Below are 17,924 nucleotides of genomic sequence, written 5' to 3' on the forward strand. Positions count from 1 at the left end.
CCAAGACTGAACCAGGAAGAAAAAGAAACTATGAACAAGCTGATCACAAACACTGAAACAGGAGCCGTGATCAAATCTCCCAGAAAACAAAAGCCCAGCCCCAGATGGCTCCACAGGTGAATTCTATCAAACACTCAGAGAAAAGCTAATGCCTATCCTTCTGGAACTCTTTCAGAAAATTACAAAGAAAGCAACACTTGCAAGTTTATCCCACAAGGCCACCATCACCCTGATATCAAAGCCGGACAGAAACATCACAGAAAAAGAAAATTAAGGGCCAATGTCACTGGTGAACATAGATGCAAAAACCCTCAACAAAGTTCTAGCAAGCAGAATTCAACAACACATTGAAAAAGTTATACACTATGATCAAGTCAGGTTTATTTGAAGGATGCAAGGATTCTTCAATATACAAAATCAATGAAATATGCCATATTAACAAATTGAAGATAAAAACAATATGATCATCTCAATAGATGCGGAAAAAGCTTTGGACAAAATTCAGCACCCATTTATGATTAAAACTCTTCAACAAATGGGCATAGAAGGAATCTACCTCAAAATAATAAATACCATATGATAAATCCACAGCAAACATTATTCTCAGTGGTGAAAAATTCAAAGCATTCCCTCCAAGTTCAAGAATAAGGCAAGAGTGTCCACTCTCACCACTATGATTCAACATGATTTTGGAAGTCCTAACTACATCAATAATAGAAGAAAAAGAAATAAAAGGAATCCAGGTTGGAAAAGAAGCAAAACTCTCACTCTGCACATAACATGGTCCTCTACATAGAAAACCGTAAAGATACCAGAAAATTACTAGAGCTAATCAATGAATATACTAAAGTTGCAGGATATAAAATTAACACACAGAAATCACTTGCATTCCTATACACTAACAACAGAAAATCAGAAAGAGAAATTAAGGAGTCAATGCCATTTACCATTCCAACAAATGGAATAAAATATCTAGGAATAAATCTACCTAAAGAGACAAAAGACCCATATACAGAAAACAGTAAGACACTGATGAAAGAAGTCAAAGGTGACATAAAGAGATGGAGAGATATATTGTGTTCCTGGAGTGGAAGAATCAATCTTGTGAAAATGACTATACAACCAAATTCAATCTAAGGTTCAATATGATTCTTATAAATTACCAATGCCATTTTTCACAGAACTAGAATGAAAAATTTCAGAATTCATATAGAGACACAAAAGATGCTGAATAATCAAAGTAATCTTGAGAAAGAAAAATGGAACTAGAGGAATCAACTTTCCTGATTTCAGACTATACTACAATGCCACAGTCATCAGGATGGTATGGTTCTGGCACAAAAACAGAAATATAGACAAATGGAACAAAATAGAAAGCCCAAAGATAAGCCTATGCATCTATGGGCACCTTATCTTTGACGAAGGGGATAAGAAAAAACAATGGGGCAACAATAGTCTCTTCAACAAGTGGTGCCGGGAAAACTGTAAAAGAATGAAATTAGAACACTTCCTACCACCATACACAAAAATAAACTCAAAATAGATTAAAGACCTAATTGTAAGACCTATATATATATAGATCTTCAGTTCAGTTCAGTTCAGTCACTCAGTCGTGTCCGACTCTCCGCGACCCCATGAATCACAGCATGCCAGGCCTCCCTATCCATCACCAACTCCCGGAGTTCACTCAAACTCATGTCCACAGAGTCGGTGATGCCATCCAGCCATCTCATTCTCAGTCGTCCCCTTCTCCTCCCACCCCCAATCCTTCCTAGCATCAGACTCTTTTCCAGTGAGTCAACTCGTCGCATGAGGTGGCCAAAGTATTGCAGTTTCAGCTTTAGCATCAGTCCTTCCAATGAACACCCAGGATCGATCTCCCTTAGAATGGACTGGTTGGATCTCCTTGCGGTACAAGGGACTCTCAAGAGTCTTCTCCAACACCACAGTTCAAAAGCATCAATTCTTCGGCCTATATAGTTACAGAAACTATAACTCTTAGAGGAAAACATAGACAGAACACAGGGACATAAATCACAGCAAGGTCCTTATTATCCACCTCTTAGAATAATGGACATAAAAGCAAGTGGTACATAATTAAAAGCTTTTGCACAGCAAAGGAAACTATAAACTAAATGAAAAGACAACCCTCAGAATAGGAGAAAACAATAGCAAATAAAAAGACTGACACAGGCTTAATTTCCAAAACATACAAGTAGCTCATGCAACCCAATACCAATAAAACAAAAAACCCAATCAAAAACTGGGCAGAAGACCGAAGCAGGCATTTCTTCAAAGAAGAGAAGCAGATGGCTAAGAAACCCATAAGATGTTCAACATCGCTCATTGTTACTGTTAGAGAAATGCAAACCAAACCTCAATGAGATATTACCTCACACTAGTCAGAATGGCCACCATCAAAAAAATATACAAGCAGTAAATGCTGGAAAGAATGTGGAGAAAAGGGAACGCTCTTGCACTATTGGTGGGAATGTAAATTGATATAACCTCTATGGAAGACAGTATGTTGATTCCTTAAAAACCTAGGAATAAAAGTACCATATGACCCAACAACTCCACTACTGTGCATATATCTTGAGAAAGTCACAATTCAAGAAGATACATGCACTCCAGTGTTCACTGCAGCACTATTTACAATAGCTAGGACATGGAAGCAACCTAGATGTCCATCGACAGATGAATGGGCAAAGAAATTGTGGTACGTATATACATTGGAATGTTACTTAGCCACAAAAAGGAACACATTTGAGTCAGTGCTAATAAGGTGGCTGAACCTAGAGCCTACCTTACAGAGTGAAGTAAGTCAGAAAGAGAAAAACCAATATCACATATTAGTGCATAGATATGGGCTCTAGAAAGATGGTACTGATTAACCTATTTGCAGGGTAGAAATGGAGATGCAGACATAAAAAACAGACCTATGGACACGAGGGACAGGGAGTAGAGGGTGGGATGAATGGAGTAGCATCGAAACATATACATTATCATATGTAAAATAGATGGACAATGGAAATTTGCTGAATGACTCAGGGAACTCGAACCAGGGCTCTGTGACAACCTAGAGGGATGGGATGTGATAGGATGGGAGATGGGAGGGAGGTTCTAGAGGGAGTGGACTTATATATACCTATAATTGATTCATGTGATGTATAGCAGAAACCAACACAATATTGTAAAGCAATTATCCTTCAATTAACAATAAATAAATTTAAAAAAGAAAATGAAGCATATAACAATGTTGTTATGTATTCAAAATTAACATCTGATTTATCTATTAATATTGTAACTCTAGATCTGGCAGAGTAGAAATATGAAAATATGGCACAATATTGACATGCTGATATTGAATGCCCAGTGTTTAAGTTTCAAAATTGTCAATATGTTATTCAGTGACTCATCCACAAAACTGATTTTATTAGTAGAAATTTTTTAGTATGAATTGTGGTAGATTAGCTTAGTTGTTAAAAAAATATTGACTTGGCATTTAAACTGGGCCATGGACTTCCTTCAGCCAATGAATATTAACAGGCACAGCATGACTGAAGGCTTGCAAACCACTTGATGATTTGGCTTGTTTTCTTGCATTTCAGGGTTCACCAGTAAAAGAATTCCCAAGTTAGCCCAATGGCCTGAAGAGGAGGATGAGAAAATATGGTATAGAGCCACTTCAACAAACCTAGCCAGACCAGGACTGTACTAGAGCATTCAACACCAGTCAGTCTGCAGATGTGTTGAGGAAATGGACATAAGAGCCAGCCAGAGGAGCATGGGTTAGACCAACTTCCCCCAGCAAATCCATAGTCACCAGCACAGCAAATGCTTGTCTTTGTAAAGCACTGAGATTATATGATTGCTACAGAGCCTGTGCGCCGGTGTTTTCCATCCCTCTGTCAGACTGGGGAGGTGGACACTCTGCTCCTTTCCCTCAGGGAACCCTGAGGGTCCCCAGGAGTGTTCCTGATCATTGCTCACAGTGAACTTACTGCGTGTGGAAAACTTCCTGGGTACCATGCCTTGTGTCGAGAACTTTAGGAGTCTTTGTCTCTCTTGAGTCCCTTCACAGCCCAACGAGGTAGATACCATTAAGCACCATTTAGTAGAGAAGGAAATGGCAACTCCAGTATTCTTGCCTAGAAAATCCCATGGATAGAGGAGCCTGGCAGGCTGCAGTCCATCGGGTCACAAGAGTCAGACACGACTTAGCAACTAAACCACCACCACCACTACAAAGCAATCAATACCTAACCAATCCAGGGCAGAAACTATAGCAAAATTTGATGATGGCACAAGAAAACATTTGTATGGAATATAAACATCAACATCAAATAATATAACAGGTTATACAAGCAATAAATTACAAAAGTGAATTATTTAAATGACAGCAGATGTGAAATATTAGGTCATATTGAAAATGTGAGAAATTCTAAGTATTACTCAGTTTTTCTGATACAACACCTAAGTAAAGTGATGTGAAAGATAGCAATTACAGTTAGACTTACAACTTCCAAAATGCACATGGTTCCAAATGAAAATAATTTGTGGAATTTTGTTTAATAACAGGAGCACAACAGAAACAGGACTGTATACTTAATAAATTTTTCACAAATCCTCATCTAGATAAAACTACAGAAAATAAGTTGAGGGCCCAGGAATATGACAATGCTGTTAAAATAAGTAAAAGATGAATAGAATGAAAATGTATTATAAAAATTTCTGTAAATTTGGGGTTTCCCAGGTGGCTTAATGGTAAAGCATCTTCCTACTATTTCAGGAGACACAGGTCTGATCCCAGGTTTGGGAATATCCCACACACCACGAAGTAACGAAACCCATGCACTCAACTATTGAGCCTGTGCTCTAGTATCTAGGAGCCCCAACCACTGAGCCATGTGATGCAACAACTGAAGCCCCCCCACCCCAGAGCCTGTGCTCCACAACAAGAGAAGTCACCTCAGTTAGCAAGCAGCCCCCTCTCACTGCAAATAGGGGGAAAGTCCGCTCAGCAACAAACATCCAGCACAGCCAAGAATGAATATATAAATAAATATAAATAAATAAAGTTGTAAAAGTTTCTCTAAATTTTATATTTCTTCAGTGAATTCTTTAAGCATTTCTGTAAACACAGAAGAAAAATATTTTTGTTTCTAGCTTTTTGAGATATAATTGACAGAAACTGCACATTGCACAGCTGGACATTTTGATATATTTATGTGTCAGTGTAGGTTCATTGATTATAATAAATGTTCCATTTTTGACAGGGGATGTTGATTGATAATGGAGGATGTGTGAGGGCAGAGGGTGTTTAGGAAATCTCTGTACCTGCCTCTCTATATTTCTGTGAACATAAAACTGCTTAAAAAAAAAAAATACAGGTATCCTTCCCTTTTTACAAGTTCACTTTAAACCAGTTAGCTTTTATGAAAGACCTACATGAGCACCGTTCTCAGAAGGAAATGGCAACCCACTCCAGTGTTCTTACCTGGAGAATCCCAGGGACGGCGGAGCCTGGTGGGCTGCCGTCTGTGGGGTCGCACAGAGTCGGACACGACTGAAGCGACTTAGCAGCAGCAGCAGTTTACCTAAAGACATCTAGAGAGAATTTAATCTTTATGAAAAAAGAAATGATGAAAACCGTGGTCATCACAATTTTTACAAGAGCTGAGCAATTACAGAGGCAATGCACAACCTGAGCAGTGAGAGCGCCACCAGGCTCCTTCCCCGGGAACTACACTCAGCATCTCAGCGTCAAGCTTTGAACTGGGACTGGGAGCATCTGCACTTTATCTTGATTTATTTTGAGCATGCACTAGCAAGAGTGCTTGCTAAGTACTAAGTACGTACTAATAAGTACTAAGGCACTTACTACTTTGATTTCCATCTTTTCAGCTTATAAACGTTTTCACAGGAATTCTCTATTTTTGAATAGCAGGTGAAATGTGCATATATAAAGTCTTAAAATTAAAAATAAATAAACAAAACAAGATTATCCCGAAAGGGCCTGACCAAGTGAAGTGAACTATTTATTAAAGGATTTAAAGGCAGCAATGGAAGAAGTAAGGCAGAGAGAAGCAGCAGCAACTATAGTCTTCTTGGCTTTGATGAAACAAACCACCACATGGCAGGAAATGGGGACAGCCTCTAGTTGCTAAGGACATCAGCCTCCTGACTGCAAGAAATTGAACTCTGCCAACAGCTAGAGAAATTAGAAGAGGATTGCTAACTCTGGAGGAGAAAGGAGCTCCAGGTAATATCTTAGTCTCCTCTGGAATGGGGAGGGGGAGTACCCTGAGTAGAAGACACAGCTAACATATGCCGAGTTACTCAACTTGAAGCTTGTGATATAGTAAACGTATATTACTTTAAGCTAAGAAAAAATAAAAAGTATTTTCCTTATCTTTACTGGGGTAAAACTGACAAATAAATTTTATAGAGGTAAGGTGTACACTCAGTTCAGTTCAATTCAGTTGCTCAGTCGTGTCCGACTCTTTGCGAGCTCACGGACTGCAGCATGCCAGGCCTCCCTATCACCAACTCCCGGAGTTTACTCTAACTTCCGTCCATTGAGTCGGTGATGCCATCCCACCATCTCGTCCTCTATCATGTCCTTCTCTTCCCACCCTCAAACTTTCCCAGCATTGGGGTCTTTTGAAATGAGTCAGCTCTTTGCATCAAGTGCCAAAGTATTGGAGTTTCAGCTTCAACATCAGTCCTTTCAATGAATATTCAGGACAGATTGCCTTTAGGATGGACTGATTGGATCTCCTTGCAGTCCAAGGGACTCTCAAGAGTCTTCTCCAACACCACAGTTCAAAAACATCAATTCTTTGGTGCTCAGCTTTCTTTATAGCCCAACTCTCACATCCATACATGATCACTGGAAAAACCATAGCCTTGAGTAGATGGACCTTTGTTGCAAAGTAATGTTTCTACTTTTTAATATGCTGTCTAAGTTGGCCATAGCTTTCCTTCCAAGGAGTAAGCGTCTTTTAATTTCATGGCTGCAATCAACATCTGCAGTGATTTTGGAGCCTAAATAACTAAAGTCTGCCACCTTCCATTGTTTGCCCATCGATTTGCCATGAAGTGATGGGACTGGATGCCAGGCTCTTAGTTTCCTGAATGTTGAGCTTTAAGCCAACCTTTTCACTCTCCTCTTTCACTTTTCTCAAGAGACTCTTTAGTTCCTCTTCATTTTCTGCCATAAGGGTGGTAAAATCTGCATATCTGAGGTTATTGATATTTCTCCCGGCAATCTTGATTCCAGCTTGTGCTTCATCCAGTCCAAAATTTATCATGATGTACTCTTCATATAAGTTAAGTAAGCAGGGTGACAATATACAGCCTTGACGTACTCCTTTCTGATTTGGAACCTGTCTGTTGTTCCATGTCCAATTCTAACTGCTGCTTTCTGACTTGCATACAGATTTCTCAAGAGGCAGGTCAGGTGATCTGGTATTCCCATCTCTTTCAGAATTTTCCACAGTTTATTGTGATCCACACAGTCAAAGGTTTGGCATAATCAATAAAGCAGAAGTAGATGTTTTTCTGGAATTCTCTTGCTTTTTCGATGATCCAGCAGATGTTGGCAATTTGATCTCTAGTTCCTCTGCCTTTTCTAAAACCAGCTTGAACATCTGGAAGTTCACGGTTCACATATTGCTGAAGCCTGGCTTGGAGAATTTTTAGCATTACTTTATTAGCGTGTGAGATGAGTGCAATTGTGCAGTAGTTTGAGCATTCTTTGGCATTGCTTTTCTTTGGGATTGGAATGAAAACGGACCTTTTTCAGTCCTGTGGCCACTGCTAAGTTTTCCAAGTTTCCTGGCATATTGAGCACAGTACTTTCACAGCATCATCTTTTAGGATTTGAAATAGCTCAACTGGAATTCCATCACCTCCACTAGCTTTGCTCATAGTGATGCTTCCTAAGGCCCACTTGACTTCCCATTTCAGGATGTCTGCTTCTAGGTAAGTGATCACAGCATCGTGATTATTTGGGTCATGAAGATCTTTTTTGTACAGTTCCTCTGTGTATCCTTGCCACCTCTTCTTCATATCTTCTGCTTCTGTTAGGTCCATACCATTTCTGTCCTCTTTTGTGCCCATATTTGCATGAAATGTTCCCTTGGTATCTCTAATTTTCTTGGGGAGATCTTTGGTCTTTCCCATTCTATTGTTTTCCTCTATTTCTTTGCACTGATTACTGAGAGAGACTTCCTTATCTCTCCTTCCTATTCTTTGAAACTTTGCATTCAAATGGGTATAACTTTCCTTTACTCATTTGCCTTTCACTTCTCTTCTTTTTGCAGCTATTTGTAAGCCCTCCTCAGAAAACCATTTTGCCCTTTTGCATTTCTTTTCCATGGGGATGGTCTTGGTCCCTGTCTCCTGTACAATGTCACGAACCTCTGTCCAGAGTTCATCAGGCACTCTATCTATCAGATCTAGTCCCTTAAATCTATTTCTCACTTCCACTGTATAATCATAAGGGATTTGATTTAGATCGTACCTTAATGGTCTAGTGGTTTTCCCTACTTTCTTCAATTTAAGTCTGAATTTGGCAATAAGGAGTTCATGATCTGAGCCACAGTCAGCTCCTGGTCTTGTTTTTGCTGACTGTGTAGAGCTTCTCCACCTTTGGCTGCAAAGAATATAATCAATCTGATTTCAGTGTTGGCCATCTGGTGATGTCCATGTGTAGAGTCTTCTCTTCTCTTGTGTTGTTGGAAGAAGGTGTTTGTTATGACCAGTGCGTTCTCTTGGCAAAACTCTACTAGCCTTTGCCCTGCTTCATTCCGTATTCCAAGGCCAAATTTGTCTGTTTCACCAAGTGTTTCTTGACTTCCTACTTTTTCATCCCAGTCCCCTATAATGAAAAGGACATCTTTTTATGGGTGTTAGTTCTAGGTCTTATAGGTCTTCGTGAACTGTTCAATTCAGTTTCCTCAGCATTATTGGTTGGGGCATAGACTTGGGTTACTGTGATATTGAATGGTTTGCCTTGGAAATGAACAGAGATCATTCTGTAGTTTTTGAGATTGCATCCAAGTACTGCATTTCAGACTCTTGTTGACTATAATGGCTACTCCATTTATTCTAAGGGATTCTTGCCCACAGTAATATATATAATGTTCATCTGAGTTAAATTCACCCATTCCAGTCCATTTTAGTCCACTGGTTCCTAAAATGTCGACGTTCACCCTTGCCATCTCCTGCTTGACCACTTCCAATTTTCCTTGTATTATAGACCTAATATTCCAGGTTCCAATGCAATATTGCTCTTTACAGCCTCAGACCTTGCTTCCATCACCAATCACATCCATTACTGGGTGTTGTTTTTGCTTTTTCTCTGTCTTCATTCTTTCTGGAGTTATTTCTCCACTGATCTCCAGTAGCACTTGTGCACCTAACGACAGGACACTGAAAGATGAACTCCCCAAGTTGGAAGGTGAACATAGAGTTAGCAAAAACAAGTCCTGTGGCTAACTGTGGCTCAGATCATGAGCCCCTTCTTTGCAAAATTTGTGCTTAAATTGAAGAAGCTAGGGAAAACCTCTAGGCCATATAGGTATGACTTAAATCAAATCCCTTATGAATATAAAGGTTAGGTGACAAATAGATTCAAGGAATTAGACCTGGTAGATGGAAACCTGAAAAACTATGGTTCATAGTGCTGTACAAGAAGTAGTGACCAAAATAATCTCAAGGAAGAAGAAATGAAAGAAAGTAATGTTGTTGTCAGAGGAGGCTTCACAAATAGCTGAGAGAGAAAAGAAGAGATGCTAAAGGCAAGGGCGAAAGGAAAAGATATACCTAACTGAATGCAATGTTCTAGAGAATAACAAGGAGAGACAAGAAGTCCTTCTTAAAAGAATAATGAAGAAGAAGAAAAAAGGAAGACAACAGAATGAGAAAGACTAGAGATCTCTTCACAAAAATTGGAGATCAAGGGAACATTTCATGCAACGGTGTGTACTACAAATGACAGAGATGGTAAAGACCTAATAGACGCAGAAGACACTTAGAAGAGGTGGCAAGAATACACAGGTGAACTATACAAAAAAGATCTGAATGACTCAGATAACCACAAAGGTGTGGTCACAAGCCTAGAGCCAGATATCCCGGAGTGTGAAGTCAAGTGGGTCTTAGGAAGCATTACTATAAACAAAGCTAGTGGAGGTGATGGAATTCCACCTGAGCTATTTAAAAATCCTAAAAGATGATGCTGTTAAATGCTGCACTCAATATGCCAGCAAATTTGGAAAACTCAGAAATGGCCACAGGACTAGAAAAAGGCCAGTTTTTATTCTAATCTCAAAGAAGGGCAATGCAAAAGAATGCTCAAACTACCTTACAATTGCATTCACTTCACATGCTAGCAAGGTAGTGCTCAAAATCCTTCAAGCTAGGCTTCAGCAGTACATGAACCAAGAACTTCCAGATGAACCAGTTGACTTTTGAAAAGGCAAAGGAATAAGAGATGAAATCGCCAACATTACGGAAAAACATCTACTTCAGCTCCACTTACTACATTAAAGCCTTTGACTGTGTAGATCACAACAAATTGGAAAATTCTTATAGATGGGAATACCAGGCAACTTACCTGCCTCCTGAGAAACCTGTTTGCAGGTCAAGAAGCAACAGTTAGAACTGTACATGGAACAACAGACTGGTTCAAAATTGGGAAAGGATTAAGTTGCTGTTCAGTCACTCAGTCATTTCTGACTCTGCCACCCCATGGACTGCAGCATACTGGGCTTCCCTTTCCTTCACTATCTCCCAGAGTTTGCTCAAACTCATGTCCTTTGAGCTAGTGATGCCATCCAACCGTCTCATCCTCTGTCATCCCTTTTTCCTCATGTCCTCAATCTTCCCCAACATCAGGGTCTTTTCCAGTGAGCCGGCTCTTTATATCAGTGGCCAAAGTAGTGGAACTTCAACTTCAGCATCAGTCCTTCCAATGAATATTCAGGGTTGAGTTCCTGTAGGATAGACTCATCTGATACTCTTGGAGTTTAAAGGATGCTCAAGAGTCTCACCAACACCACGGTTCAAAAGCATCAGTTCTTTGGTGCTCAAGCTTCTTTCTGCTCCAATTCTTATAACCATACATGACTACTGGAAAAACCATAGTTTTGACTATACTCACATTTTTCAGCAAAGTGATTTCTCTGCTTTTTATACACTGCCTAGGTTTGTCATAGTTTTTCTTCCAAGGAGCAAGCATCTTTTAATTTCACGGCTGCAGTCACCATCTGCATTGATTTTGGAGTCCAAGAAAATAAAGTCTGTCACTGTTTCCACTTTTTCCCCATTGATTTGCCATGACATCATGGGACTAAATGCTATGATCTTAGCTTTTTGAATGTAGAGTTTTAAGCCAGCTTTTCCAATCTCCTCTTTGACCTTCATTAAGAGGTTCTTTAGTTCCTGTTCATTTTCTGCTATTATTATCATATGCATATCTGAGGTTGTTGATATTTTTCCTGGTAATCTTGAGTCCAGCTTGAGCTCCATCCAGTCCAGCATTCTGTATGATGTACTCCGTATATAAGTTAAATAAGCAAAGTGATAATATACAGCCTTGACATACTCCTTTCCCAATTTTGAACCAGTACTTTGTTCCATGTCTATTTCTAACTGTTGCTTCTTCATATGCATACAGTTTTCTCAGGAGGCAGGTAAGGTGGTCTGATACTCCCACCTTCTTAAGAATTTTCTATATTTTGGGAAAGGAATACAGTAGGGTTGTTCATTGTCACCTTGTTTATTTAATTTAGACACAGAAAACATCATGCAAAATGCCAGGCTGCATGAATCACAAACTGGAATCCAGATTTCTGGGAGAAATATCAACAATCTCTAATAAGCATATGCTACATAATAGCATAAAGTGAAAAGGAACTAAAGAGTTTCTTGATGAAGGTGAAACAGGAGAGTGAAAAAGCTGGCTTGAAACTCAACATTCAAAAAACTAACATCATGGCATCTGGTTCTATCACTTCTAGGGAAATAGGGAAAAAATGGAAACAGTGACAGACTTTATTTTCTTGGGCTCCAGAATCACTGCAGATGGTGATTGCAGCCATGAAATTAAAAGACACTTGCTCCTTGGAAGAAAGGCTATGACAAACCTAGACAGCATATTAAAAAGCAGAGACATCACTTTGCTAAAAATGGCCCATCTAGTTATAGCTTTGGTTTATCCAGTAGTCATGTATGCATGTGAGAGTTGGACTGTAAAGACGGATGAGTGCTGGAGAATTGTTGCTTTTGAATTGTGATGGTGGAGAAGACATTTAAAGGTCCCTTGGACACCTAGGAGGTAAAACCAGTCATCCCCACAGGAGATCAATCCTGAATATTTGTTGGAAGGACTGATGCTGGAGTTGAAGTTCTAATACTCTGGCCACCTGATGCCAAGAGCTGACTCTCTGGAAAAGACCTTGATGCTCAGAAAGATTGAGGGCAGGAGGAGAAGGGGGCAACAGAGAATGAAATGGTTGGATGGCATCACTGACTCAATGGACATGAGTTTGAGAAAACTTTGGGAGGTTGTGAAGGACAAAGAAGCCTGTCGTGTTGCACTCCAAGGAGCTGCAGAGAGTTGGACACGACTCAGCAACTGACCCATAACAACAATAAAGATTTGTACATATTTTGATGTATGTGTAAATCGTGAAATAATCACTACACTCAAGTACAGAAGTATATCCACACATAGTATTTTCTTGTGTGTGTGTGGTGAGAACTCTTAAAATCTACCCTCTTAACAAAGTGAAAGCTGCTCAGTCGTATCTGACTCTTTGCGACCCCATGGACTGTACAGTCCAGGGAATTAACAAATTTGTATATAATACAGTGTTGATAATTATGCGGGATGGAGGGGAGGTGGTCCTAGGTGGCTCACTGGTTAAGAATCTGCCTGTTCGATGCAGGAGACATGGGTTTGATGCTTGAGTCAGGAAGATGCCGTAGAGGTAGAATTGGCAACCCATTCCAGCATTCTTGCCTGGAAAATCCCATGGACAGAGGAGCCTGTGGGCTAGAGTCCTTAGGGTCACAAAGAGTGGACATGACTGAGTTACTGAGCACATTTTTAACTATAGACATATTTCTGCGTATTATATCTCCAGAACTTATTCATTTTACATGACTGAAACTTTGTGCCCTTTGACCAACTTCTCCATATTTTGCCCTCCCTTAGGGTCTAACAACCACCATTATATTCCCTGCTTCTATGAGTTCGATTATTTTAGATTCCACACATAAGTAAGATCATAGATTATTTGTCCTTGTGTGTGTGGCTTATTTCACTTAACATAATATCCTCCACGCCAAACCATATTGTTCTAAAAGGTAGGATTTCATTTCTTTTAATAATATTTCATATATGTGTGTGTGTGTGTGTGTGTGTCTTACAGATTCTCTTTTTGACGCTGAAGCCAGGGTAGGCAAGGCTCAAGCTGAGGCTGAAAGAAGATGCAAGTAGCCATAGGAACTGCAGACACTTTTATTCTCTTCTGGCTGATGTGGCTGCTGTAGCAGTAACCATAACTTAACCATAATGGAGCCATAATATAACCTCACATAACATAACCATGATGTCACTCCAATGTAGCCCCAATGAGGTAGCAGCCAGGGCTTTCATGGTGAAGCTCATACAGGCATATGGCACAAAGTAGTCTGTGACCAAGCAAGTACCTCATGACATGCATGTGGAGTGCTATAAGTGATCTCAGCTGTTACATAATCATTATTTACAAATTGTGGGTCAAGAGTGAAAGACCATGGCACAAGAGAGCCTGACCACACCATCTTGGCTAATTTGCTCTTTCCCTACTATATATATATATATATATATATATATATATATATATATATGTACACCTCTCACATTTTCTTCATCCACTTCATCTGTCAATGGATAGATTCTATATTTTGGCTATTGTAAACAATGCTGCTGCTATAAACATGGAAGTGAAGATATTGCTTTAAAATACTGATTTCATTTCCTTGGACATATAATCAGAAGCAGAATTTGCTAGTTCATTGAAGCTCTATTTTTTGTTTGTTTGTTTGTTTTTGAGAAAGCTCCATTCTTTCTTCCATAGTGGCAGTACCAATTTACATTCCCACCAGCATTGTTCAGAGGTTCCCTTTTCTCTGCACCCTCAGCAAAACATGTCACAATTTATCTTTTTGACAACAGCCATTCTAAAAGGTGTGAAGTGATTGTGGTTTTGATTTCACTCCCCTCATGATTAGTGATGTTGAGCACATTTCCTGTAGCTCTTAGCTATTTATATCTTTTCTTTAGAGAAATGTCTATTCAGGTCCATAGCCCATAATTTAATTTACTTACTTGCTTTCGCTTTCTAGTTGTTTGAGTAGTACGAGTTTCTCATATGTTTCGGATGTTTTCCCTTATCAGGGATGCAATTTGCAAATATTTTTTCCCATTCCATAGATTGTTTTTTTCACTTTGCTGTTTTCTTTGCAGTGTAGAAGCTTTTTACCTTGATCCAATACCACTTTTCTATTTTTGCTTTTTTTGACTACTTTTATGAGGTCTTCCCTGGTGGCTCAAATGGTAAAGAATCTGGCTACAATGAAAGAGGTCTGGGTTTGATCCCTGGATAGGGAAGACGCCCTGGAGAAGGAAATGGCAACTCACTCTAGTATTCTTGCCTGGAGAATTCCCTGGACAGAGGAGCTTGGTGGGCTACAGTCTGTGGGGTCACAGAGTCAGACATGACTGAGTGACTGACAGTTTCACTTTCACTTTGACTTTATATCCAAAAGACTAAAAATAATATACAATATTTATCTTGTTGAGGAAAGATTTTTCTATGCCTATTTTACTGATATTTTATCATAAATGAATGTTGAATTTTGTCAAATATGTTTTCTGCATTTATTGAGAAGGTCATTTTTATTTTCTTTCATTCTTTTAATGTAGCATATCCATTGATTGGGCTTCCTGATTCTGTGTGTTAAACCATCCTTATATCCCAAGGATATACACCACTTGGTCATGGTGTAATCTTTTTAATGTACTGTTTAATTCAATTTGCTAATATAGAGTATCTTTGGATCTGTATTCATCATTTATATCATTTGTAGCTTTATTTTCTTTTGATGTCTTCATCTCATTTAGATATCAAGGTGATGCTGGCCTCATAAAATGAGTTTGGAAATGTTACCACCCCTTAAACTTTTTGAAGAGTTTAAGAGCTGATATTAATTATTCTTCAAGTGATTGGTACAATTTACTCATAAAGTCATCTAGTCTTGGGCTTTTCTTTGTTGGGGGAGTTGTTGACTACTGATTCAATTTCCTTATTTGTTCAAATTTTCTATTTCTTCAGTATTTCTGTTTCTTGCTTTCAGTAGGCTGTATGTTTCTAGGAATCTGTCCATTTCTTCTAAATATCCATCTTGTTGGTATATCATTGTTTATAATAGTCCCTTTTGATCCTTTATATATCTGAGGCATCCATTGTAATGTCTCTTCTTTCATTTTTTACTTATTTGAGTCTTTTTCTCTTTTTCTTTGTTGAGCTAAGTAAATATTGTTTATCTTTTCAAAAACCAACTTTTATGTTTGTTGAGTTTTCTATTGATTTTTATTCTCTATTTCTGCTCTAATCTTTACCATTTTCTTCTTTTTGCTAACTTTATTCTTCTAATTTCCTGATGTGTAAATTGAGCTTTTCTTCATTTTTAATGTATCCATTTATCACTCCACTCCTCTCCTAGTACTGATTTAGCTCCACCCCATAAGTTTTGGTACATTGTGCTTTTGTTTTCATTTGTCTAAAGATACTTTTTAAATTTCCTTTTGATTTCCTTTTTGACCCAATGATTATTCAAGATTATGTTGTTTGGTTTACACATAGTAGTGAATTTTCCTCTCTTTTTATTGTTATTAATTTTTAGTTCCATTCCATTGCATTTGGAAAAGATAATTGAAATATTGATCCTCTTAAATGTGTTAATACTTGTTTCATGATCTAACATGTGACCTATCTTGGAGAACATTCCCTTCATGCTTGAGAAGAATGTGCATTCTTCTACTGTTGGGTGGAAAGTTAAGTGTGTTTCTGTTAGGACTATCAAGTCTATAATTTTGTTTGAGTGAGTTGTTTCTTTATTGGTTTTCTATCTGGGTGTTCTATCTGTTTTTGTAAGTTGGATAATAAAGCCCTCTGCTATTACTATATTGCTGTCAATTTCTTCCTTCGGGTATATTAATATTCATTTTATACATTTAGGCGCCCTGATGTTTAACATATATAATTGTTATATCTTCCTATTGAATTGACCATTTGCAGTGTATTTGTTTCTAGAGACCCCTTTTGACTTAAAGCTTATTTTGTCTAAAAGTGCCTGCTGGAGTTATCTGTGGTGAAGGTTGCTGTGATTTTCCTGTTCTTCTTTTCCACCAGCACTGGAAGGGAGGACTAGTCGAGGGAATTCCTCTTGACACTGAGCTCTGCTAGCCTGGGTTCTGAGGTGACATACGTAAAATGCTTTAGATAATTTTTAAGTGACCATTCTCAGATTCTGTGCTCCATGTTTCTGAAACTTCCAAATTTTATTCCAGAAATCTTCCAGAGCTGTTTTCATCACTGAAAAGGCCCCAAGTAACCTTTTTGTAGGGGTACTAGGGCTGGGACTACCTAGTCCACCATCTTGCTGATGTCACTCTCCCAATTTTCAACAAAGGTACTTTTGCATCACTGGTATTTCTTCACTGTTATCCAGTGACATTTTAGAATTGGTTAAAAAGGCATTTACCCAACATTTGGAGCCAAAGATATAAGCATCTGAATGCAGAGTTCCAAAGAATAGCAAGGAGAGATAAGAAAGATTTCCTCAGTGATCAATGCAAAGAAATAGAGAAAAACAACAGAATAGGAAAAACAAGAGACCTCTTCAAGAAAATTAGAGATTTCAAAGGAACATTTCATGCAAAGATGGGCTCGATAAAGGACAGAAATGGTATGGACCTAACAGAAGCAGAAAATATTAAGAAGAGGTGGCAGGAATACACAGAAGAACTGTACAAAAAAGATCTTCAAGACCAAGATAGTCACAATAACGTGATCACTGACCTAGAGCCAGACATCTTGGAATGTGAAGTCAAGTGGGCCTTAGAAAGCATCACTACTAACAAAGCTAGTGGAGGTGATGGAATTCCAGTTGAGCTATTTCAAGTCTTGAAAGATGATGCTGTGAAAGTGCTGCACTCAAAATGCCAGCAGATTTGGAAAACTCAGCAGTGGCCACAGGACTGGAAGAGGTCAGTCTTCATTCCAATCCCAAAGAAAGGCAATGCCAAAGAATGCTCAAACTACCGCACAACTGCACTCATCTCACACGCTAGTAAAGTCATGCTCAAAATTCTCCAAGCCAGGCTTCAGCAGTATGTGAACCGTGAACTCCCAGATGTTCAAGCAGGTTTTAGAAAAGGCAGAGGAACCAGAGATCAAATTGCCAACATCCGCTGGATCATGGAGAAAGCAAGAGAATTCCAGAAAAACATCTATTTCTGCTTCATTGACTATGCCAAAGCCTTGACTGTGTCGATCACAATAAACTGTGGAACATTATGAAAGGGATGGGAATCCCAGACCACCTGACCTGCCTCTTGAGAAACCTGTACGCAAGTCAGGAAGACACAGTTAGACCTGGACATGGAACAACAGACTGGTTCCAAATAGGAAAAGGTGTACATCAAGGTTGTATATTGTCACCTTGCTTATTTAACTTATATGCAGAGTACATCATGAGGAACGCTGGGCTGGAAGAAGCACAAGCTGGAATCAAGATTGCTGGGAGAAATATCAATAACGTCAGATATGCAGATGGCACTACCCTTATGGCAGAAAGTGAAG

This window comes from Moschus berezovskii, chromosome 19 (assembly GCF_049115385.1).
Source record: "Moschus berezovskii isolate FMDL1 chromosome 19, NW_MosBer_1.0, whole genome shotgun sequence".
NCBI lineage: Eukaryota > Metazoa > Chordata > Mammalia > Artiodactyla > Moschidae > Moschus > Moschus berezovskii.